Here is a 13,644-nt window from a genome sequence, read left to right on the forward strand (position 1 = left end):
TACAAATGGTTCTGGGTTCAATCTCAGGTTTTCAGCGGTTGTTTATTCCTACTCAGTAATGCTGGTAAAATTTCTGAGTGTTTCGAAGCTTTTCCGAGTGGTTTCTAAGTAATGCTAAGGCCGCTCTGTCTCGGAATCATGGAATCGGACAGCACTGAGCGATGAAAGAGAAATTGAACATTGCGGTATCCAAGTGGACTGAATAGTCTTAGGGCGTTTTCGTTTCGTAAAAAAATATGTTGGCTTGCCTCACTATATTTTCGACCAAATGATAGTGTCATTCCAAAGTTATTGTTAATTCATAATATTGTGAGGAATAACAGGTTGGCTGATAAGTCCCCGGTCTGACACATAGATGGCGTCGCTAGTATTAAATGCATATTATTTTTATATAGTACCAACCTTCAAATGATTCGTGTCAAAATTTGACTTCTGTAAGTCAATTAGTTTGTGAGATAGAGCGTCTTTTGTGATGCAGCTTTTGTTATTGTGAAAAAATGGAAAAAAGGAATTTCGTATTTTGATAAAATACTGTTTTCTGAAGGGGAAAATACGGTGGAAGCAAAAACTTGGCTTGATGATGAGTTTCCGGACTCTGCCCCAGGGAAATCAACAATAATTGATTGGTATGCAAAATTCAAGCGTGGTGAAATGAGTACGGAGGACGGTTAACACAGTGGACGCCCGAAAGAGGTGGTTACCGATGAAAACATCAAAAAAATCCACAAAATGATTTTGAATGACCGTAAAATGAAGTGGATCGAGATAGCAGAGGTCATATCATTCATCAATATTTGGATATGCGGAAGCTCTGTGCAAAATGGGTGCCGCGCGAGCGCACATTTGACCAAAAACAACAACGTGTTGATGATTCTGAGTGGTGTTTGCTGCTGTTAACTCGTAATACACCCGCGTTTTTCCGTCGATATGTGACAATGGATGAAACATGGCTCCATCATTATACTCCTGAGTCCAATCGACAGTCGGCTGAGTGGACAGCGACAGACGAACCGTCTCCGAAGCGTGGAAAGACTCAAAAGTCCGCTGGCAAAGTAATGACCTCTGTTTTTTGGGATGCGCATGGAATAATTTTTATCGATTATCTTGAGAAGGGAAAAACCATCAACCGTGACTATTATATGGTGTTATTGGAGCGTTTGAAGGTCGAAATCGCTCCAAAACGCCCCCATATGAAAAAGAAATAAATGTTGTTACACCAAGACAACGCACCGAGCCACAAGTCATTGAGAACGATGGCAGAAATTCATGAATTGGGCTTCGCATTGCTTCCCCACCCACCGTATTCTACAGATCTGGCTCCCATTGACTTTTTCTTGTTCTCAGACCTCAAAAGGATGCTCGTAGGAAAAAAAGTTGGCTGCAATGAAGAGGTGATCGCCGAAACTGAGGCCTATTTTGAGGCAAAACCGAAGGAGTACTACCAAAATGGTATCAAAAAATTGGAAGGTCGTTATAATCGTTGTATCGCTCTTGAAGGGAACTATGTTGAATAGTAACAAGTATATACGGCCGTAAGTTCGGCCAGGCCGAATCTTATGTACCCTCCACCATGGACTGCGTAGAAACTTCTACGAAAAATTGTCACCCACAATCGAATTACTTGGTTTGTGGTATTTTAAAACTTCTTAACATCGTTTTCTAAATTGTGAGTTAGTCTATACGTGGTATATATTAGACAAAAAAGTTGTGTATAGGTAAGTCTACAAATAATTACGAATCGATATGGACTTTTGCACGGTACGTAGAGAGCCAGAATTGAAATATGGGGGTCGCTTATATACAATTATGAACTTAATATGGACCAATTTTTGTGTTATTGGGGATCTATTTATCTGAGGGCTATATATAACTATAGACCGATATGGACCTAGTTAGGCATGGTTGTTAACGGCCATATACTAGCACAATGTACCAAATTTCAACTGACTCGGATGAAATTTGCTCCTCCAAGTGGCTCCAAAACCAAATCTCGGGATTGGTTTATATGGGGGCTGTATATAATTATGGACTGATATGGACCACTTTTGGCATGGTTGTTAAATATCATATACTAACATCACGTACCAAATTTCAACCGAATCGGATGAATTTTGCTCTTCCAAAGGGCTCCGGAGGTTAAATCAGGGGATCGGTTTATATGGGGGCTATGTATAATTATAGACCGATTTGGACCAATTTTTGCATGGTTGGTAGAGATCATATGCTGACACCATGTAGCTAATTTCAACCGGATCGGATGAAATTTGCTTCTCTTAGAGGATCGGCAAACCAAATCGGGGGATCGGTTTATATGGGGGCTATATATAATTATGAACCAATTTTTTCGTGGTTATTAGAGACCATATACCAACACCATGTACCTAATTTCAACCGGATGGGATGAAATTTGCTTCTCTTAGAGGCTCCGCAAGCTAAATCTGGGGATCGGTTTATATGGGGGCTATATATAATTATGGACCGATGTGAACCAATTTTTGCATGGTTGTAAGAGACCATATACCAACAGCATGTACTAAATTTCAGCAAGATCGGATAAAATTTGCTTCTCTTTGAGGCTCCGCAAGCCAAATCTGGGGATCGGTTTAAATGGGGGCTATATATAATAATGGACCAATTTTTGCGTGGTTATTAGAGACCATATACCAACACCATGTACCAAATTTCAGCCGGATCGGATGAAATATGCTTCTGTTAGAGGCTCCGCAAGCCAAAGTAGACCGATATGGCCCATTTGCAATACCATCCGACCTACATCAATAACAACTACTTGTACCAAGTTTCAAGTCGATAGCTTGTTTCGTTCGTAAGTTAGCGTGATTTCAACAGACGGACGGACATGCTCAGATCGACTCAGAATTTCACCACGACCCAGAATATATATAATTTATGGGGTCTTAAAGCAATATTTCGATGTGTTACAAACGGAATGACAAAGTTAATATACCCCCATCTTATGGTGCAGGGTATAAAAACGAATTTTAACAAAAAATGTGTTTGTCTTTGTTAGACCGGGGACTTATCAGCCAACCTGTTACAGGATCCAAAATCTATGACAGTGCCCTTCAATTTCGAGAATGTTGCACCTTTTTTCCCAATCGAAATCGCCATATTTTAGCCTGAAGTAAACTTCTATAAACATCTTAGGTTGGCTAACGGTCTGTTATTATATCTAACCAAACCAAACATAATTAGGCAGGGGGATCTCCATTGTATTTCCTAGGAAAATGGAAAGACGCGCCGTGTCAAAGGTTTTGGACTAGACCAATGCTTCTACTCCTTAACATAGAATTGCTTCAATTCATTTTGAGTTTTCTTGGTTGTTGAAGTTTCTTATAAGATTACTAGAGTCTTATATGCTACAAATTATATGAAATCCCTTGTATACTTGCTATAGTCTGGTATAGGGTATACAAATACATTGAAATCGATTAAATTTTATTAAACTATCCGCCAATAAAATCAACCATGAGGCAGAGTTCGTTCAATCATTATCTGTATATGTAGCTATACAGTAAACATGTATTTTGAGTTTTTTTTTATGACGTGATAAACAGAAATTAATTAACACACATTTTTCCAATGGCGGAAAAATGTCTGTCACATGAATATCAAGAGAAAAACGACATAAATAAATAAATGAATGATGATTGAAGTTGAATTTGAAATGAGAATCATCATGTCAATGAAGGCGCCTGAAATATCATATGAATGACAAAGGCTTCATGGTAGTTGGAGTATCTCAATTTCAAAAATATACCAGCATACAGTTTTATTGGATAAAGAAAATTGAAAATTGTATGTTTGTTTTTTATTTATATGGAAAACAAAAGACGAAGCCTAAATTAGCTTTTGTAATCCAGAAGCCGATGGGAATGTAAATTGAAACTTCGAAAATAATGTCTTATTTATGGCTAATGGACAGACATATTGCATGACAGGCAATCACTAACTAAAGAACTATGAACGAGGGCAAGGGAGCTAATTTAAAATTATTGCTGAAATTTTGTTGAACGAAGCAGGAAGAGAGAGAGAGAGGGAGAGCGAAGTATTTATTCAAGTCTTTATTCAAATTCAAAAGCAACAGCCAAAATAGGCAATTTAACAATTGAGTGTTTATTGCTTGTCATTTTCAATGCGATATATAGCTATGGGCTGTTGGAGACTCTGGTCATTCGATCCCTTAGTCAACACATCCATGCGATAGCAACAAAACTGGTCCAGTGTCCAGTCATCCAACCATTCATCCATTTCTAGTTACGATGACTAAACTAAATAGAGTTTAACAACAGTATTTTCCCCGTATTGTCCCACAATAACATTCGTTTATCCATCTATCCATCCATCCAACCATTCCTCCATCCAAATGACCAATCGTCTATACATCAGTGCAAGTAGATGAATGTATGGTGGGGAATATTTGTTTTCGTTTGTTTTGTACTTGCTTCTATTGTATGAATTTAATGACACTAATCGCATTCTGGCCACAACACGCCGGCGTGCACAGTGTTCGGAACGGGAAACTTCTTAGTCATGTCATGAGGAAGTAAGTTCAAAAAGGGAGGCACTAATGATTACTTCTCCCAGATGTTTTGTCTTGGTGTAACTATTGAATCGTGTGGGGCATCTGAAGTTATAACAATTCCGGATATACTTCCCCATAGGAGCTATATAAATATCCAAAAGAATTAAATCTTATCAAAGCTCAAAAAAGATTTTTTGAGCTTTGAATTGAATTTTATAAGGAAATTTATTTTTCTCCAAAACTGACCGGCAGATCTAAAAAATTCTATCAAATATCGATGGAGCTCTTCAAGCTCTTTCATACGGTGTATGGGTCCTTGTGGGACAATTGTCCATGCGGCCACAATGGTCACGTGAGTCTCATCCTCTCAGAAAATTGTACCAAAAAACTCAATTTTATGCAAAATTTTGAGACATGTGTGTGAATGTAGCTGTGAGTGATAATGCCGCAAGTGGGTGGTTTAATTTTAGATAAAGTAAATTGGTCAGGAAGACCATTTAATATTTTTCCTGGTGATCAAAAAATAAATCTATCATTGGTTAGGGCAGAAAATACCTCTCGTTAAAGTGCTCTGTTATCTCCTTTATGAAGCTCTGTTAACTAATTAACAGAGCTCTGCAAAAAATGGTTTGTGTCTGTGCTAACTAAATTCGGAATTTATCTTCACGCACATGATTTTTTGGGAGAAATACGGGCAAAATCAATAAATGAAGATGTTGTGTCTTCAAATATTAACCGACGGACAGACAGACAAAATATGTGTACTTAGGGTATGGCAATGGAATCGACATAAACCCTTTTGTGGATCTAAATCAGACCCATTTTCGTGGGAAGGCAGATGACACCTAATTTTTAGCACGGCAATTTGATGGCTGAGTCGACGCAACTATGTCCCCTCGACTACGGCCAATTATTTGTTAAAAATTAGACCAAACAGTATCCGAATCGGTGTGAGATTAATTGTACAACCAAGCTTAAAGATAAGTTTAGATTCTATTAATCTCTGTCTTGCATGATTTTTATACCCTCCACCATAGGATGGGGGTATATTAACTTTGTCATTTCGTTTGTAACACATCGAAATATTGCTCTAAGACCCCATAAAGTATATATATTCTGGGTCTTGGTGACATTTTGAGTCGATCTGAGCATGTCCGTCCGTCCGTCCGTTCGTCCATCCGTCTGTTGAAATCACGCTACCTTCCGAACGAAACAAGCTATCGACTTGAAACTTGGCACAAGTAGTTGTTATTGATGTAGGTCGGACGGTATTGCAAATGGGCTATATCGGTCCACTTTACGTATAGCCCCCATATAAACGAACCCCCAAATTTGGCTTGCGGTGACTCTAAGAGAAGCAAATTTCATCCGATCCGGCTGAAATTTGGTACATGGTGTCAGCATATGATCTCTAACAACCATACAAAAATTGGTCCATATCGGTCAATAATTATATATAGCCCCCATATAAACCGATCCCCCGATTTGGCTTGTGGAGCCTCCAAGAGAAGCAAATTTCATCCGATCCGACTGAAATTTGGTACATGGTGTTAGTATATAGTCTCTAATGACCATGCAAAAAATGGTCCATATCCGTCCATAATTATATATATCCCCCATATAAACCGATCCCAAGATTTGACCTCCGGAGCCCCTTGGAAGAGCAAAATTCATCCGATTCGGTTGAAATTTGGTACGTGATGTTAGTATATGGTATCCAACAACCATGCAGGAATTGGTTCATATCAGTCCATAAATATATATAGCTCCCATATAAACCGATCCCCAGATTTGACCTCCGGTGCCTTTTGGAGAAGCAAAATTCATCCGATCTGGTTGAAATTTGGTACGTGGTGGTAGTATATGATATTTAACAACCATTCCAAAAGTGGTCCATATCAGTCCATAATCATATATAGCCCCCATATAAACCGATCCCGAGATTTGGTTTTGGAGCCTCTTGGAGAAGCAAATTTCATCCGAGTCAGTTGAAATTTGGTACATTGTGCTAGTATATGGCCGTTAACAACCATGCCTCACTAGGTCCATATCGGTCTATAGTTATATATAGCCCTCAGATAAATCGATGCCCATTGTATATAGCCCCCATATAAGCGACCCCCATATTTCAATTCTGGCTCTCTACGTATCGTGCAAAAAGTCCATATCGATTCGTAATTATTTGTAGACTTATACATAAATTTGATATATAACACGTATGGACTAACTCACAATTTAGAAATCGATGTTAAAAAGTTTTAAGATACCACAACCCAAGTAATTCGATTGTGGATGACAGTCTTTCATAGAAGTTTCTACGCAATCCATGGTGGAGGGTACATAAGATTCGGCCTGGCCGAACTTACGGCCGTATATACTTGTTCTAAATTACTAAAGAACAGTAACGTTTTAGCAAAAAAATTTGAAACTTTTCCCAGATTTAAAAAATAGATTTTATTTAATTGGAGGCTACATTTCAGAGGAGATGAGCTGCTTTAGTCGGCAACATCGTATACTAATCGTTAGTAGTAGGCGGCGCATCTCGGAGGCTTTATTCTCTGGTCTAAAGTTGACCATATTTTCGGAATAAAAGTTTTAGATGCTCAACCGTCGAACCGATTTAATTGGCGGTGGCTAAAACCGGCGGCGCTGCTCGCTTTATTTGCTGGTCTAAATTTAGGCCATATTTCAAATTTGAATGCTCAAATTTTGGATGCTCAACAGTCGAGCTGAACAGTCGTATTCGGTGTAATATGTACTTTGTACGAATTTTCAACGTGATGGTCCAACAAGCCACCTGCCGACGCATCTAATCCTTTCTCCAGTGAATAAGAACAGTCTTCGTTTAGGGACAGAAGGTTAGGTGGCAGCCCGATGTATCAGGCTCACTTAGACTATTCAGTCCATTGTGATACCACATTGGTGAACTTCTCTCTTATCACTGAGTGCTGCCCGATTCTATGTTAAGCTCAATGACAAGAGGCCTCCTTTTTATAGCCGAGTCCGAACGGAGTTCCACATTGCAGTGAAACTACTTAGAGAAGCTTTGTAACCCTCAGAAATGTCACCAGCATTACTGAGGTAGGATAATCCACCGCTGAAAAACTTTTGGTGTTCGGTCGAAGCAGGAATCGAACCCACGACCTTGTGTATGCAAGGCGGACATGCTAACCATTGCACCACGGTGGACAGAAGGTAACCACATTCAAAAGAGAAAGGGCTTGAGTATTGGATCATCACATAAATAAAATGGCGCCCAACGCAGGGCACGGCGAGGTTGTTAAGATATACCACCAAAAGGCTGCCAACTGGATGAGGTTCTACCGAATTTATCGAATTTGCCGTTGTCCAAGAGTTAGGCTATAGGAATCGACCTTCACATGGGTTAAAGTAGTGCGATACCTCTTGCGTATGTTAGTCGATCTTGTCTTAAGCCAATAACATCAAATTGAGGTAATGCTTGATAAAAAGGGTTAAGGAAAGCCAAAATACTTTGATCGCCGTCAAGAAGTTAGTACCAATCGTTCGAAGAATATTTTCGGCTCCTTATAGCAACTACTTAAAATATGTGAACGATCGCCTGCAAAAGTGCAAATGGAGTTAGGTTAGGTTAGGTTAGGTGGCAGCCCGATGTATCAGGCTCACTTAGACTATTCAGTCCATTGTGATACCACATTCGTGAACTTCTCTCTTATCACTGAGTGCTGCCCGATTCCATGTTAAACTTAGTGACAAGGGACCTCCTTTTTATAGCCGAGTCCGAACGGCGTTTCACATTGCAGTGAAACCACTTAGAGAAGCTTTGTAACTCTCAGAAATGTCACCAGCATTACTGAGGTAGGATAATCCACCGCTGAAAAACTTTTTGGTGTTCGGTCGAAGCAGAAATCGAACCCACGAACTTGTGTATGCAAGGCGGGCATGCTAACCATTGCACCACGGTGGCTCCCGCAAAAGGAGTTAAATTGTATTGAGTTAATTCGAGAAGTAAAAAATATGAATGGTTTTCGCATTTGGGGAACAATTGCTTGGTGCTTTAATTTGTAAGGTTTGGGAGGAGTTTTGGAGTTAGTGGAGAAGAAAGAGATGCATATTTGCGAGTCAGACTATGGTAGATTATTATTCTTATTCTGTCCCCCAGTAAAGAAGACTCCCCAAGCTAATTTATTGGTACAGTTCAGAGACCATCTAATCTTGGTCGGTCACAGGAACATACCTGGGAACTGCGAAGCGGATGAGTTAGCATGGCTACCTTACATATTCCAGTGGAACTAGAATCTGTTGGTATGCCTCTGGCTACCTGCAAGCTCTTACTGCGTGAAAATGGTGTTATAATGGCAAATGTCCGATGGGAGAATTGCAAGCAACGACACCTAGCAAATATGGTCCCATTTCAACGTAAACCGCTCACTAGATATGCTAGTGTTCTCAACACGTCAGATATCACTCCTGATATCTGCTATAACGGGTCGTTTCCTAATAGGCGAATCTGATATAACATTTTGCCATAAACTATAAACTATTCTAAGCTAAGAATGTCACCCCGTCTTAAGGTTTCGCAAATTAGTATAAAAACATATTTGGTACTTACTTCAAACACTGTGCTATACATCTTTGTCTATTTTTACTGTGTGCCAATGAGTAGCAGCTGTTCATAGTCTCTTTATACTCCGCAACGAGGGCTTTGGTGATGGCGATTACGCCAAAATACGTTTTGAATTTTATGCTAATTTAATGTAATAAAATTTATTTTTACGACAGCATACAAAATTTTATTGGATTATTTATAAATACAATTTGAGATACTTTTTTCTCATTATAACAGTGGTGGAGAAGGAGGGGACTATGCTGTTTAACTTAAAACAAATACTAAAGCAATATTTTTTAAGAGGTCCTTCATTGTAGATTATTGGAATCTTTACCTGCAAAGAAAGGAGCATAACTACGACGGGGATAAGGTAAATCGATCACATTGACAAACATCGAAGCATTTCCAGTTTTCGATTAAAGAAACCCCGAATCGCATAAAGTAACTTTCTCTAAGTAATATTAGTAGAACTTCGAAATGTTTTAAAGCATCTCTAAGTGATTTCTTAGTTGACATCTGTTCAGATCAAAAATTATTTTACTGTCCTCCGCATATAAGCAAGAAATGTTTGTGGAAGCATGTTGAAGAGTTTGATCTCTGATCCCAGCGGCTTTGAGCAACGAATTCTGAATTTCTCAAAGCCGAAGCGGAAAGACAATATCTAACCAAAGTTTGGTTTGCAAACTCTGAAGGTTGAATCTCGTACAGCGTATGCCTTCTTCAGACAATTTGTAGAGAATTCTTCTAATGAAAGCAGAAGAGAGCGGTGATCATTCTGTATTTCTAATTCGGACAGCTCTCATGTTGTCATCAAGCAAGTGAATATATTGTAAACAAAAAATGTACCAGATTCCTGACCCCCATTTTCAATATAGGAGTTCAAAACATCTCTAAGTGACTACATATTTGACATCGGTTTATATCAACTGTTCTGAAAGCTATTTTACTGTCCTCCGCATATAAGTGCGGATTAAGTGGCAGAGGTCGATATCGGACAATGCTTCAAAATGTCACAGACAAAAGCGGAAATACAACGGCGGCTCTATGTTTGGTTCGCAAACTCTGAAGAACGATTATTGTAAAGCGAATATTTTCCGCAGACAACTGGTAATCGTGAAAGCAGAAGACAAAGTTGATTCTTTTGTGCTCCCAAATTGGACAGCCCTCATGTTTTCATTAAGCAAATGGCTTCTAAACTATAAATACAATTCAGAGATTGACAGTTATGGGTCCATGTGCTGTGGCTACGGGGATGCTGAAGAATATTACTTTGCACACAATTTTTCTGGAATTTTCCCACTGATAATCGTCAAAGCAAAAGACAAAGTTGATACTTCAGTGGACCCATATCGGACAGTCTTCATGTTGTCATTAAGCTAGAGAATGTATCCTAGACTATAAATGTGCCCCATAGATTGACAGCTACGTGGATGCTGAAGAATATTCCAAAGAATCGAATCAGATTCCTGATTCAATTCTTCAATATATGTTCAATGGCGCTATGTATAGCATGCAACCAAGGGAACCACCGTGGTGCAATGGTTAGCATGCCCGCATTGCTTACACAAGGTCGTGGGTTCGATTCCAGCTTCGACCGAACACCAAAAAGTTTTTCAGCGATGGATTATCCCACCTCAGTAATGCTGCTGACATTTCTGAGGGTTTCAAAGCTTCTCTAAGTGCAATGTGGAACGCCGTTCGAACTCGGCTATAAAAAGGAGGTCCCTTGTCATTGAGCTTAACATGGAATCGGGCAGCACTCAGTGGTAAGAGAGAAGTTCACCAATGTGGTATCACAATGAACTGAATAGTTTAAGTGAGTCTGATACATCGGGCTGCCACCTAACCTAACCTAGCGTGCAACTACGACAGGGAGTGGTTAAATTGCTCATATTCGCGAACATCAACGTATTTTCAGTGTTTGATTAAAGAAATAAGGACTCGTAGGAGTTTAAAGCATCTTTAAGTGATTTCATAGTTGACATATGTTCAAATCAACTATTCGGAAATCTATTTCACTGCCCTCTGAATATAAGCTAGAAAGGTAATGCAAGAATGTGGAAAAGTTTGATCTTGAACCCAAAGTGGAAAGACAACATCTGCCATATGCTTGGCTCGCAAACTCTGAAAAACGATACTCCTGCATCGAATATCTTCTGCATACGAGAATTCTCCGATTTATGATCGTTAAAGGAGAAGACAAAGTTGATCCTTCTCTGTCTCCATATCGGACATCTCTTACTTATAATCGTGAAAGCAGAAAACAAAAAGGAGCCTTCTGTTTCCTTAGGTCGGACATCGCTCACTATGGTCATTAGGTATGATAATATACTCTAAAGAATAAATGAACCCAAGAGTTCGGCAGCAAACGACCCATATTGTCTGGCTACAAGGATGCTGAAGCCCATTCCTGAATCACATATTCAATATATGACTCACCACCCATAAATTACAGATATCTCGAAAATACAAAATATTTTTCCTATACTGAAGCCAAGGAAACAGACACATTTGGGAGGTTCTTATTACTTTTCTGTCCCCTAGTAAAGGAGACTCCCTAACCAATGCGAGTTAACATCCAATATTGCGGAGGGATTGAGTACGTAGGTCATTGGAGTTTTCTAAAGCCTTTCGAGACGGAAAGTAACACCATACTCATCGGAAATACTACATAGAGCAATCCTAGGTTTGGTAGCAATTCTATTTGGAATAGCACAAAATATTTTCACAAAGGAGAAATTAACATCGCACGGGTGAATCCTTTACCCTCTTCTTCAAGATCTACGTGGCAAGGGCTCTTATTTATCCAGCTTGCCCATCGACAGGAATTTGAACTATCTTCCTCCAAACAGGGAACCACCTTATTATACCCTCCACCATAGGATGGGGGGTATACTAACTTTGTCATTCCGTTTGTAACACATCGAAATATTGATCTAAGACCCCATAAAGTATATATATTCTGGGTCGTGGTGAAATTCTGAGTCGATCTGAGCAGGTCCGTCCGTCCGTCTGTTGAAATCACGCTAACTTCCGAACGAAACAAGCTATCGAATTGAAACTTGGCACAAGTAGTTGTTATTGATGTAGGTCGGGCCATATCGGTCCACTTTTACGTATAGCCCCCATATAAACGGACCCCCAAATTTGGCTTGCGAGGCCTATAAGAGAAGTAAATTTCATCCAATCCTGCTGAAATTTGGTACATGGTGTTAGTATATGGTCTCTAACAACCATGCAAAAATTGGTTCATATCGGTCTATAATTATATATAGCCCCCATATAAACCGATCCCCCGATTTGGCATGCGGAGCCTCTAAGTGAAGCAAATTTTATCCGATCCGGCTGAAATTTGGTACATGGTGTTAGTATATGGTCTCTAACAAATATGCAAAAATTGGTCCACATCGGTCCATAATTATATATAGCCCCTATATAAACCGATCCCCCGATGTGGCTTGCCGATCACCAGATTTGACCTCCGGAGCCTCTTGGAAGACCAAAATTCATCTGATTCAGTTGAAATTTGGTACGTGATGTTAATATATGGCCCCAAACACCCATGCAAAAATTGGTCGATATCGGTCCATAATTATATATAGGCCCCATATAAACCGATCCCCAGATTTGACCTCCGGAAGAGCAAAATTCTTCCCATTCCCATTAGTATATGGTATCCAGCAACCATTCAGGAATTGGTTCCTATCAGTCCATAATTATATATAGCTCCTATATAAACCGATCGCCAGATTTGACCTCCGGTGCCTTTTGGAGAAGCAAAATTCATCTGATCTGGTTGAAATTTGGTACGTGGTGGTAGTATATGATATTTAAAAACCATGCCAATAGTGGTCCATATCAGTCCATAATCATTTATAGCCCCCATATAAACCAATCCCGAGATTTGGTTTTGGAGCCTCTTGGAGGAGCAAATTTCATCCGAGTGAGTTGAAATTTGTGGATGACACTCTTTCGTAGAAGTTTCTACGCAATCCATGGTGGAGGGTACATAAGATTCGGCCTGGCCGAACTTACGGCCGTATATACTTGTTCTAGTCTAAGATGGTGTAAAATGTGAACAAGGCATTCTGCACCCCGACTGACGATGAGGGAATACTGGACTCAATGCCGAAGGCACACATATTAAGGGTTCGACTCCTTCTATCAGTGCAGCAACGTTCTGAGAGGAAGGTCATCATTAATAGCGGTGACGTGACCAGATCAGTATTATATCACCTATTATCTGATATTAGTTTAGTATAGACACCTACCTCTTAGTTTTGAACCCTACAATTCAGGATTAATATCCTACATGGGACCACTCGCAATCCATTAAGAGGCATATTTTCGAGTATTCTGTTAAACCAAACAGGTGCTCTCCCAACTTCACTCTGGACGGTCAGCTTCCTTCCTTTAACTGGATATAGATACTTGCAAAGCCTCAATTTTCAATTTCTTTATTTTCCTCTTTTCCTCTTTCTGTGATTATATACCGGGTACGAGAACAATCATT

Source organism: Haematobia irritans, chromosome 5 (genome assembly GCF_050003625.1).
Source record: "Haematobia irritans isolate KBUSLIRL chromosome 5, ASM5000362v1, whole genome shotgun sequence".
In the NCBI taxonomy this organism is placed as follows: Eukaryota; Metazoa; Arthropoda; class Insecta; order Diptera; family Muscidae; genus Haematobia; species Haematobia irritans.